Below are 12,441 nucleotides of genomic sequence, written 5' to 3' on the forward strand. Positions count from 1 at the left end.
AGGGTGTTGGAGCTAGAGTAATGCTCCCAGTCTATGTTAGGGTAGTTGAAGTTGCCCAATATAATGGTGTTTGGAAAGACCTTCATATTTTCCAGTGTTCTCAGGAAGGCCGAGTGGGGTTCCTGGGTTTGGGAGGGTGGTCTGTAGCAGGCTATAAACTGGAAGGCAGTTTTACCCACTGTTAGTTGCACATGGATAGTCTCTGATGCTTTGTGATGTGCCACCAACCTGGAGGTGTGGGTATCTTTGACGAATATTGATACTCCCCCTCCTTTTGTGGTTCGGTCCAAGTTTTGGGGCCGAAAAATATGGTATGAGGTATAACCTGGTAGTGCTGGGGTGCTCTGGGGAGCCTTGAACCAGGTTTCTGTTACTGCACAGATATCAATGTTCTCCATGTTAAGGAGAGTTTCAAGTGCGTGCATCTTGAGGTTTAGACTTCTGGCATTGAGTAGCATTACTCTTAGTTTCTTATCCCTTGTGATACCTATGGAGGTGGGTTTGTCTTTTGAGCCTTGCCTAAAAAAGGCACTATGGGGGTGGCAAGAGCCTTTTGCCAATATCCAAAAGCCCAGGGGTGACAGGTGCAAGCCGTCCCTAGCGAAGCATCGTGGCTTGTCGAGCATGTCACCCCAGGCAGACAGGCATTGGATCCCCTTTGAATGACACCAATACTTAAGCCAATTGTTGAAATTGATCATCTTGTCTTCATATTGTGGCATCATTCTTGGTGAGGGTAAGATGCTACTCAAGGTCAGGGTCATACCGGCCTGGGCTACATGCTCAGTGAGCTCCTCTATGTCTCTTTTCATGTAGTCCAGGGAGGTACGTCTCAGGTCATTCACACCAGCATGGACAATGACTGAGTCATATTTGTACTTGCCTTGGTGTGACCTGAGTGCTTGTGTTATGTGGCGGATCCTAGCGCCCAACAGGCAGCTCACCGTGACCTTCTCCTTGTTCAGTCTGCTGAGCGGGACATCAGTGTGCCTGATGATAGAGTCACCTATTACAAGTGTATCAGGTGTGTTGTTTAGCCTTAAGGGCTGTGACTGTTCGGCACACTGACTTTGTCAGCTATGTGTTGCACGTGTTTTGTTTTGGGGTAGCGGTTGCTTGAGTGTCTGCTTTGGAGGTCTCTGCTGCTTAGGCAGATTTTTATTTAGAGCCTCCGAGTATGTTTTTGTGTGTTTATGTATTTGGTTTGCTGTCGTGGTAGGTCTATGTGAGACTGGAATTGTAGTGAGTGTGGTTTCCTTCTCCTCCTGACTGGTTACGCCAGTACTGAGTTGAGAGAGCATAGCCTCCAGTTTGGCTATATGGTTGCATCTCTCACATGTGTTGGAATTTGTTGGGAGGAGGAGAGGGTTGTCTGTGTACATGAGGCAGTTGTAACATTGCCTCAAGATTCCCAGATTCACCAGCTGGACCGAAGAGGAGATTGACACATGACCTTTGGACATGCTAGAATAGTATTGGGAATTCCTTCATAATTTAAAAAAAGGGCCAATGGGGAACAAAGTGCTCAAGGGGAGTTTGTGAGGGTGTAGTGCTTTTAATTTTTTAGTGCTGATTTATATAATTGCTTTAGTGAGCAAGTGCCAGGCTTTAGAGTGGGAATAGGGTGTTTATTATGAGAACTAGATCAGTTCTAAGGGAAAAAGTGAAGAGCAGACTTTGTGGAGCCGAGAATGGTTTAAACCCAGTTAAGCGGCACTGCCCAATGTTGCGCTATGCGCAGAATAGTGCAAAGCTGCGCTAAAGCGAGTATTATACAGGGGGACTTGAAAGAGCTAGAAATTGGCCCAAAACAGCCAATAGACTACCAGATTCTTGTGCTGGGAATACTCCTCCAGGGATAGATAGGCTGCTCTAAGCTCCCCACTGCCACTGGTGAACAAAGAAGCCTCCCTTTATCCAAGAAAGGAAATGGGCAACACAGGAACTTTCTAAACGTCCAGAATACAGCAAAGCCTGTATTTGGACTACTCTAGGTCAGGAAAGACGGGAAACAAGGACATTCTTTTTCTTTTTTGCAACAAACAGCAGGAAAATGCAATAAATATGTAACACAGGCTAGCGCACTTGAGTGTGTAGCCTCAACAGGTGAATGCAACAAACAGGACAAACTTTAAAAGTGCAGGTGCAAAAACAACTTTAAACAGTTTAAAACAGTTCAAGAAGTAGAAATACTTGCAGTTTAGCTAGATTGGACAGTCACCCAGGTAGTAGCAGGAAAACAAACACTTTTATCAGGTTAGCAGTCACTCTTTTAGCCTCTCTGCTGCTAGCACCACTCTGCAGGACCACAAGGAGCTTGGCTGAGTAGTAACAAGCGCGACAACCGCACCAAAGTGGGTTTTATACAGGGGGACTTGAAAGAGCTAGAAATTGGTCCAAAATGGCCAATAGACTACCAGATTCTTGTGCTGGGAGCACTCCTCCAGGGATAGATAGGCTGCTCCAAGCTCCCCACTGCCACTGGTGAACAAAGAAGCCTCCCTTTATCCAAGAAAGGAAATGGGCAACACAGGAACTTTCCAAAAGTCCAGAATACAGCAAAGCCTGTATATGGACTACTCTAGGTCAGGAAAGATGGGAAACAAGGATATTTTTTTTCTTTTTTGCAACAAACAGCAGGAAAGTGCAATAAATATGTAACACAGGCTAGCGCACTTGAGTGTGTAGCCTCAACAGGTAAATGCAACAAACAGGGCAAACTTTAAAAGTGCAAGTGCAAAAACAACTTTAAACAGTTTAAAACAGTACAAGAAGCAGAAATACTTGCAGTTTAGCTAGGTTGGACAGTCGCCCAGGTAGTAGCAGGAAAAAAAACACTTTTATCAGGTTAGCAGTGGCTCTTTTAGCCTCTCTGCTGCTAGCACCACTCTGCAGGACCACGAGGAGCTTGGCTGAGTAGTAACAAAACCACGCCAAAGTGGGTTTTATACAGGGGGACTTGAAAGAGCTAGAAATTGGCCCAAAACGGCCAATAGACTACCAGAGTGTTGTGCTGGGAACACTCTTCCAGGGATAGATAGGCTGCTCTAAGCTCCCTCACTGCCACTGGTGAACAAAGAAGCCTCCCTTTATCCAAGAAAGGAAATGGGCAACACAGGAACTTTCCAAAAGTCCAGAATACAGCAAAGCCTGTATTTGGACTACTCTAGGTCAGGAAAGATGGGAAACGAGGATAATTTTTTTTTTTTTGCAACAAACAGCAGAAAAATGCAATAAATATGTAACACAGGCTAGCGCACTTGAGTGTGTAGCCTCAAAAAGTAAATGCAACAAACAGGACAAACTTTTAATTACAAGCGCAGAAGTGTGCTAAAGCTGGCTTTAAAGCAGAGGGTTAGAAAGAGATAAGAAATGGCCCAAAATGGCCAATAAGCTACAGGTCACTGGGCTGGAACCACTCCTCAAGGGACAGATAGGCTGCTCAGAGCTCCCCACTCTCACTGGTGAACAAAGAAGCTTCCTCCTATCCAAATAAGGATATGGGCAACACAGAAACTATGACACAGCCCAGAGATTAGCAATACCTGAAGACTGGACTATTCTAAAACAAGGATTTTTTTTTTTTTTTTTTACAAAGTAGCAGAAATTAGGTACAGAAACACAGTAAATGCTTTAATTCGGCTAGCGCACTTGAGTGCGTAGCCTACCAGTTAAACTAAGCAAAAACAAACTTTAAAAGTGCAAAAAATCTCAGAAATACAGGCAGGAATGCAATAAAACAACTTTGCAGAGCTTATTTAGTTAAAGAAACAGAGAAGTCTATATATACAGAAAAGCAGCTAAAACACACAAACACTTCAGATGCAGTGCAATCTAGAGCACTTGAGTTGTAGCAATATTAAGGCAATTACAGTTATAATAAATACTCTGAAATATACTCTATATTTCCAAAATGTTTGAGAAGCACAGTCAGAACACAAGGAGGTTCAGGCAAAAAAAAAAAGTTTTTTTTTTTTTTTATTTTTGAAAGGGAAAAAGGAGAAACATAAGGCCTTATCAAATGTTCTCTCTGTACTAGGTAGAATGAGCTAATGACACTAGACTGGGAGGAGTGTCACAGATCAGATTTAGCCTAAAGCCAGTAGCACTAGAGAAAGCCACAAACAGATAAAGATTTGTAAAGATACAGAATGCTTTTAACTGCAGACAAATCAGTTACTTGTGCAGATTAGTTAATAGCAATAAAATACACTAGAAGACTAAAAAGCAGACAATAAAAGTGCTATATATTAATTGTTAAAAACAATAATCTGTATAAATAATTAAAAAAAAAACAGGATACTTATATATCTCAGCTAACAGCTGCGGTCAACAACTTTTATCCACTCTGCTCAGTGTAAAATAATGTTGTCACTGTGAGCCAGTATTTGCTACTAGTAGCAGGACTTCACTACTGTGAGATAAGAAATGTCATTAAGGACTCAAATGAGAAAATTTCATTTCAGAAACAGCCACAAACAGTGCATTAAAAAAAGCCACAGCTCATTCACAGGATAGTTGGCCTTAGATGAAATGGCACCCTAGGTGATGGGTTCCATGGTGCCCTCACTGCTGACCACTGTCCTGGGCCACACAGTGCTCCCCTGTTTCCCCTTATGCTGACCTCCACACACCATTCAGATAACTTTTTTCTTCCTTTTCATATATTTTTCTTAGTTTTCAGCTTTTTTCCTGCATCCTTTCAAGACATAATAACTCACTAAGACTGCACTGTGATAACTGTGGAGTAAACAACTGAATTAAACTATAGATATATAGATGCAATAGCATGCATTTGAGAGCCTTTTTAAACTATCTAATGATGACCTGAACAAAAATCATGACTAGGAAAAAAATTCAGTCTTCGTCTTCAACTTTGCTTTTTCCTTCATCCATTAAACACACCCTAACTGACCAAAGCTGCACTTTAATGATGTGAAAAAAGTAATTAAATTAAGAGGGGGTGCTTGAAACTACTAAGCCCCTGAGAAGCCATGGAGGTATAGACGCTCTGACATACATTTTAATACTTTCCTCAACAATTTGATCCAATGATTATCTGACCAAATTTGTGAGTATGGAAATAAAATCAGTCTAATTGTTTTATTTCAAGGGATAAATAAGCTGTGCCCAAAACGTAATGCTCAAAGCTGACAAAACAAAAATAAACTGAGAAATTCTAGTGAAGATATATAAATTGTATATGATACATCAAGGAAAACTGTCTGTTTTCTAACCACATCTTTCAACTCTGTCAAAGGAAAAAAACTTCAAAGACCAATACACGTAAGGTTCAGTTAAGGTATATTTATTTACTTGCTGCAAGGAGACAAAAACATGCAAATACAAGGATTTGTCTAACTACTAACAGGAAGTATGCTCATTCTTATACTACTTTACAAGACATGGCCTTCTATGGCTGACGTAATCAAACACAACTTTTAGTATTGTTCTACAGCAGATGTTACTCAGATTTTCTGCTGACATGACTAGATTTGTGAGAAACATTTGAGAAAAACAACCTGGCCTTGGTGGGCTCCACTTCGTTTACAAGCTTCTGTTGTACAGTGTTACATTTCAAGGTACTGTTCTAATTCAGATACAAGCAAATGCTGATTGCAGTTCATATTTTCAAACAGGCTTTGTCCTAATTATCTATGGCTTCTACAGCTGTGTATTTTCTCACAGCACAAAACAGAACTTCTTGTCTAAGCTTCATACAAGTAGTATTGTTCTATTTATTATTTTCCTGACATAAGCAGGAATCATCTGCTTTTTAGTAAATTTCCAAGGCACAAGCAAGATTTTAGCTAACAGCACAAGGTCAAAAAAGCATCTGTAGTTTGTACAAATTTATGCAGTATGAAATAGAATAAATGTGTTAACCCTTTTCAAGCTCTAAATGCATTAAGCATATTACTAATACACACATTAATACATATTTTTCTGACATTTCCCCCCTTTTAATACTTTTATTCTACTTTCAAAATAAGCATAAACAGTTTGTTTTCTTCTCCTAACCTCTTCCACTTAGGATTTGCAATTAAAAGAGTCATTCAGTTTAAACTTATGAAAGCATTTTCAATCTTTTAATAGTTCTTCAAACTCAGTACTTTGATATAAGGTTTCAGAAACTGACATGTCTATAAGGTCTTTAATCAGTCTTTTCATGCAGGAGATGCCACAACAAACACATACTCCCAGTAGGAGCATTCCTACACAAATGACAATCAGGATGTTCATTAGGATGGTACCCCACCCCCCAAACCATTTCTGGAAAAAGTCCGTCAGTGTGTTTGGGCCTGGTTTGGTCATGGCTGACACTTGCTGAATTACCTCAAGATGATTGTCTATCTCATGTTTATGGTCAGGAATATACAAACAGCATTCTTCTTGGATTAAAGCGCAAGTACCACCTGTTGCCGCTAGAGTGAAGTTGAGAGCCATGTGGTTCTGAAGCACTATCGTTCTTATAGCATTCAGTTCATCAGTCACCAATTTGAGAGCGGAAAAAGTTGCATTACTTATTACTTCGAGAAGTTTCAACAGTTTTCTCAGCTCCCAGATTGATTTCACTGTTCCATATGCCGGTAATATGCCTGCCCACGATATAACGCTATCAGTCAAGTCCATATGTGTCAGTCCTTTGCCTATGGAAAGATGGTCTTTCCAATGTGCATCGATTTGTCCCACTGGATTTACAGGTTTCCTGATGACCTCTCGGACATTTCGAATTTTTCCTCGAGGCAAAACTGCAGTGTGTCGTATGGCCGGAACCAGGTAACCCAAAAAACAACTGCCGGGACAATTCTCAGGTAACCATTTGTATGCCTTTCTGCCACACACAAAATAACAGTCCTCTACTTTAGTAGTAGCTTTGCTATGAATATACACTCGCCCTGCATGAAATATTTTTCTATCAATTATAGACAGTTGTTTATAAAGAACAGAATTATGTTTTACTTCATCAAGTGTTTTGTACATCAATCCAAGAAATGAATCATAGTTTGTATTACAATAAAGATCTACATGGTTACCTTTAGTGTAACATCTATAAGGAACAGTCACATTGCAATTGCTCCAACCCACCTGAACACTATCATTTTTTATAAAAACACACAGTTCCCTTTTGTGGAACAGACAAGTGCAATGCTATTTTATCTTGTGATGTAATGGTTGAAGTATCATAAATCAAGTTCTCCCAGGTCTCATTGACCCCTAGGGGGACTGTAGTCATTAATAACCCCTGTATGCTGTCGGCAAAGCTGTGCAAATCCAGCAATTCAAAACATTGAAAGTCTCAGCATACACATATTTAATTGCCTGGTAAGTGTTAAAGTTTGGATGCCAGTTGATGAGTAACGCTTCACATTTATTCAGTTCAGTCTGTGTGGCTGGGAAAAGGAAAGGCCACAACAAAAATATTATTGTCACTAGTACAGTTAACAGGATGATTATGCAATACTTCTGAAGAAAGGGTTGTTCTGCATTCCTGTCTCTTCTGGACTCTTATCATTTTTACTCTTGGCATGTGACAAGATTTTTGTCCAGTTCAAAGTTCTTGACTAATTTACAGTGCGTCAGGTGGATCCAGGAGGCGCGCTCCACTATCTTGACTGCAGTGGGTGTCGACAGAAGCACTTGATATGGACCTTCCCACTTTGGTGATGCCCAATTCTTTCTCTTTACTGTCTTCACCCAAACCCAAACTCCAGGGGACACTGCCACTTCTGATGGTCTGGTTCGTTCTTTATCTGAAACAGAATTTGACTGCAACAAATGTTTAGAATTTAACAAATTTTGCATGTACTCAGCTAGTGTACTGTCAGCTTCCTGGTCTGCGGGCATGAGAGATTTCCACTGAGGTATATAATAAGCCCTTCCAAATAATTTTTCAAAAGGAGTCAATCCTTTTGCATTCGGAACCTGAAATGTGAATGCAAACCAATACTGGCTGTCAGGGTGTATCAGTATCGAGAAGAATGCATTGCTGATATCCACCACAGAAAAATATTTCTGTTGAGGTTTTAAATCATTCAACAGGGTGTGTGGGTCTGGCACCATAGCTGCCCTTGGTATTACTGCATCATTTATAGCTTGTAAATCTTGGACCATACGCCACTCTCCATTCGCTTTCTTAGCAGGAAATAAGGGTGTGTTACATGGTGAATCAGAAGATTCCACCAGCACCCCTTCCTTAAGTAAAGCTGCTATAATAGGTTTGATTCCTACCTATGCATCTTTTCTTAAGGGATACTGTCTTTTTTGTGGTCTAAATGCTGACTTTGGTGTTATAGTAACTGGTCCTGCTGTACAAATAAGTCCTACATCTGATTTTCCTGTTGACCAGAGAGTTTCTGGTATGTTCTGTAAGGCATTCTCTTCCTCCTTAAATAGGAGTGCTAATCAGCTGTCCTTGCTAGACTGCAAGTGTACAGCTGGGTGAGTCTGAGTTATCCAATTCAACTTCTGCATTTGTATTCCCTGTTCTGACAGTTCTGTCTGTTTTTCCCATCTCATGACTTTTTCTCCTAAGTCTACCCATTTTACATTCTTGTCCTTAGCTAAGCTAACATGTGGTAATCGATTAGATTTATAGAGTGCAAAGAACTCCTGGGGCAATGAACAGCTGGCTACACTGTTCCCTTCTGTGTCCCAGTACAGATTATGTAATATCAATCTGTTTGCACAATTTCCAAACAATTCTTGCTCATATTCCTTATCAGGTCCTGGTGTGTTGCAATAATACAGAGTACAGTGCAACAAATGCTGTTTATCAATGTCAAGGGAGGGGAATTTGCTGATGGCTACATTCATCAATTCTTCGGTCACTGCCCCTGGACCAGTCGTAACCAAGTCCTGGCTGTACCAATAAAACATTTTACTATCCGTTTGCAATGCAAAGGTATCAATTTGTCACTGTGCTTCCATACCCTACATAGTCGGAACTACTGCTATATCAAATAGCTGCATAAGGTCTCTGCCCAAGAGGTTTACAGGGCATTTTGCAGAAACAACAATTTTGCTTTTCTGGGTCAATCCTGAAACAGGATCAGTTATCACAATATTATGGGAGAGGGGCTCCTGATACAGCTGTCCATTAGCTGCTTTCACCAATATGTAATCAGGTGACTCTGAGTTCTCTGACAGTTTGGAGGGATGTATCAGGGTCCGTGATGCCCCTGAGTCACACAAGAATCTGACTTCCCTCCCTTCTACCAGGAGTGTAACTTCTGGTTTCGTGTCTGCTAAATAGAGCTCTAAGCTCAATAAAGCCAAATCTAATATTTCATTTTCTTCACTATCCGTGACTTCCTACACTTCCTCTATTTCGTCTGTCACATTCTCTACTCCCTCTATCACATTCTCATTTGTCATTTCTCTGCTATCCTCTTCTAGTGATTCCTGACTATCATATAGTCAGTCCTCATCCTCCTTATCTTCTGTGGTTGCTTTCTTGTTTTTCTTGCAATCCCTTGCCAGGTGTCCCTTCTTACCACATTTAAAACATTCCCCCTTTTCTTTCGCCCTTCAAAGTCCTCTGATCACTGATCAGATTGTTTATTTCCCTGGGCATTTCTCTTGCCCTTTTTCCCGGACTGTACTACATAAACTTCTGCTCCATCTTCTACAGAAAATACTTGGGCTTTCTTTTTCTTTTTGCTATTAAAATGCCTTTCGGCATGCCTAGCATATTCAAGTAATGACTGTAACCTGCTTGTACGATGATCTACCATGTGCTTTGTAATAAAGCTGCTTATGGGTGCTTATGGGTGCAATACTGCCTTTTAAAAATGCATTATTTAACTGCTGCTCATATGGGGAATCATGTGTCTGATCTTCAGGAACCTGCATTCCACAATGGTTATTAAAACATTGTAATAGTCTGGCATAATATCTGTCAATAGCTTCACCTTCCTGTTGGATGCATTGATTAATGCAAGTCCAGTCTGCCCTAGGCTTCCATTTCTCAGAGATTAGGTCCATAAGACCTTTCACTCTGTTGTCTAATTCTGCGCTACTATGTGGCAGGGGCCTGAGCGTAGCGTCACAGGGATTCCAGTCGCCACTAATCATGTGCCAATCTGGTCCCACAATTTGTCTGACTACTTTTTCTACCTCTTCTCCATTTAAATTATAACTTAGCCTCATTCCTTGCAAATCTTCTAAGAACTTTCTAAAATTAACTTTTGGATGGGGAATTCCTTCAGTGGCTTTCTGGATATCTTCCAGAGTCCAGGGTCTATACACTAGAATAGTTGGATCCTGACCTTCTTGCCCTGCCTGAGGATTAGGTACTTCTATAAGTGGGCATGTTTCTTCTTCACTCATAAATCATGAATTTCTACCTATTTGATATAACTCAATGTCTCCTTTTGCATTTCCTGCCCGTGTTCGAGACCTGGTCTCGACGGGATCTCTAATAAACGGTTTTTCGTTTGTAGTGTCTCTACTTACAGTGACAGCAGGATATCACAGGGGTGGACTAACTTGTTCACTTGTCTCATATTCCGGTAAGGGAGGCGGAGGGGCTGATGCTATTACTAAGTTATTGCCCTCTTATCTAAAAACATTGCTTTTGAATTATTATTATTTTGTTCCCTTCGGTTTACTTCCTCAATCCATCTGTGTGCCTGAGGAATTCCTGATTGACGTTGCTTTATTACCCGACCTTTAGAATCAGTTTTAAGCTGTCTGACAAGTTTGACAAGTGAGGATTTTTCTAATTTACTATCAAATTCATACTTATTAATCCATTTTGAGTAGTATTTAATGTTATCAGCACACTGTGACTGCATGTATTTCGTGTCTTCAGTTAACGGCGGATTTTGGGATCTTTTTGTACAATTATTACCCATTTTGTTCTACCCTTTTAATCATTATGTAACTCCTTATTTTTAACGTGGTACCACGGATTTTGTTATAGTCTCTTCAGAATGACTGCCTACCTTCTCTGTTTCCCTGATCTATGACAAGACAGTAATATTTTTGTCCCTGACTTGTATAAAGAAAGTCTTAACAAAACAAATACAAATCTAGTCCCTGATCTAAAACAGAAAAAAGTAGATTCACCTTACCTGAGTCTTCATGATTGATCACCTGGTTCAAGTAAACCCATCCTTCAGTCGCAGATCAGAAAGTGGCTGGCCTCTTTTGTACGACAATTCAGTCGGACGGATTTTCAACTAAGAAGAACCGATGTGGTTTCTTCCCCGTACGGTTTCAAGCCACCTGGCCTGTCTGATCCAAGGCAAAGTGAGGGGTTTCTGGTCCGAACCAATAAGTCAAAGGAAAAAAACTTCAAAGACCAATACACGCAAGGTTCAGCTAAGGTATATTTATTTACTTGCCGCAAGGAGACAAAAACATGCAAATACAAGGATTTGTCTAACTACTAACAGGAAGTATGCTCATTCTTATACTACTTTACAAGACATGGCCTTCTATGGCTGACGTAATCAAACACAATTTTCAGTATTGTTCTACAGCAGATGTTACTCAGATTTTCTGCTGACATGACTAGATTTGTGAGAAACTTTTGAGAAAAACATCCTGGCCTTGGTGGGCTCCACTTCGTTTACAAGTTTACAAGCTTCTATTGTACAGTGTTACATTTCAAGGTACTCTTCTAATTCAGATATAAGCAAATGCTGATTGCAGTTCATATTTTCAAACAGGCTTTGTCCTAATTATCTATGGCTTCTACAGCTGTGTATTTTCTCACAGCACAAAACAGAACTTCTTGTCTAAGCTTCATATAAGTAATATTGTTCTATTCATTATTTTCCTGACATAAGCAGGAATCATCTGCTTCTCAGTAAATTTCCAAGGTACAAGCAAGATTTTAACTAACAACACAAGGTCAGAAAAGCATCTGCAGTTTGTACAGATTTATGCAGTATGAAATAGAATAAATGTGTTAACCCTTTTCAAGCTCTAACTGCACTAAGCATATTACTAATACACACATTAATACATATTTTTCTGACAAACTCTCCAGGTTTTCGCAGAATGTCCAGATTTTTGGTCTGTTCCTCATAAAATTTGTGGTTTTCTGTCAAATCATTAAGGAGGATTGAATCATTAAATAATTACAGACATTTGAGTTTTGGAATTCATAACCTTCAGACCAATAATAATTAGAACTAAATAATAGTAAATAATATGTTTTATTTTTAACTCTATTAATATAAACAGTAAGTAACATTCTATTGTATATACTTCTTATAGCTTTCTCTTACATTTTTTTTTTAATTTCTGCCTTACACCCTTTTACTTTCTACTCTCTTTTCTTTTCTTTATTAATATATAGAAATGCTTTTGATCATATAGACACAGTAAATAATAAGATTTGCATAGGAGTTGAGTTGGGACAAAAATGTTGAGTTTTGTTACTTATTAATAATTTTGGGCTTGATTTCACTTACATAGAGTCTGTAA

The sequence above is a fragment of the Protopterus annectens genome, chromosome 1.part2 (assembly GCF_019279795.1).
Source record: "Protopterus annectens isolate FY-2018-M chromosome 1.part2, PAN1.0, whole genome shotgun sequence".
Taxonomy (NCBI): domain Eukaryota; kingdom Metazoa; phylum Chordata; order Ceratodontiformes; family Protopteridae; genus Protopterus; species Protopterus annectens.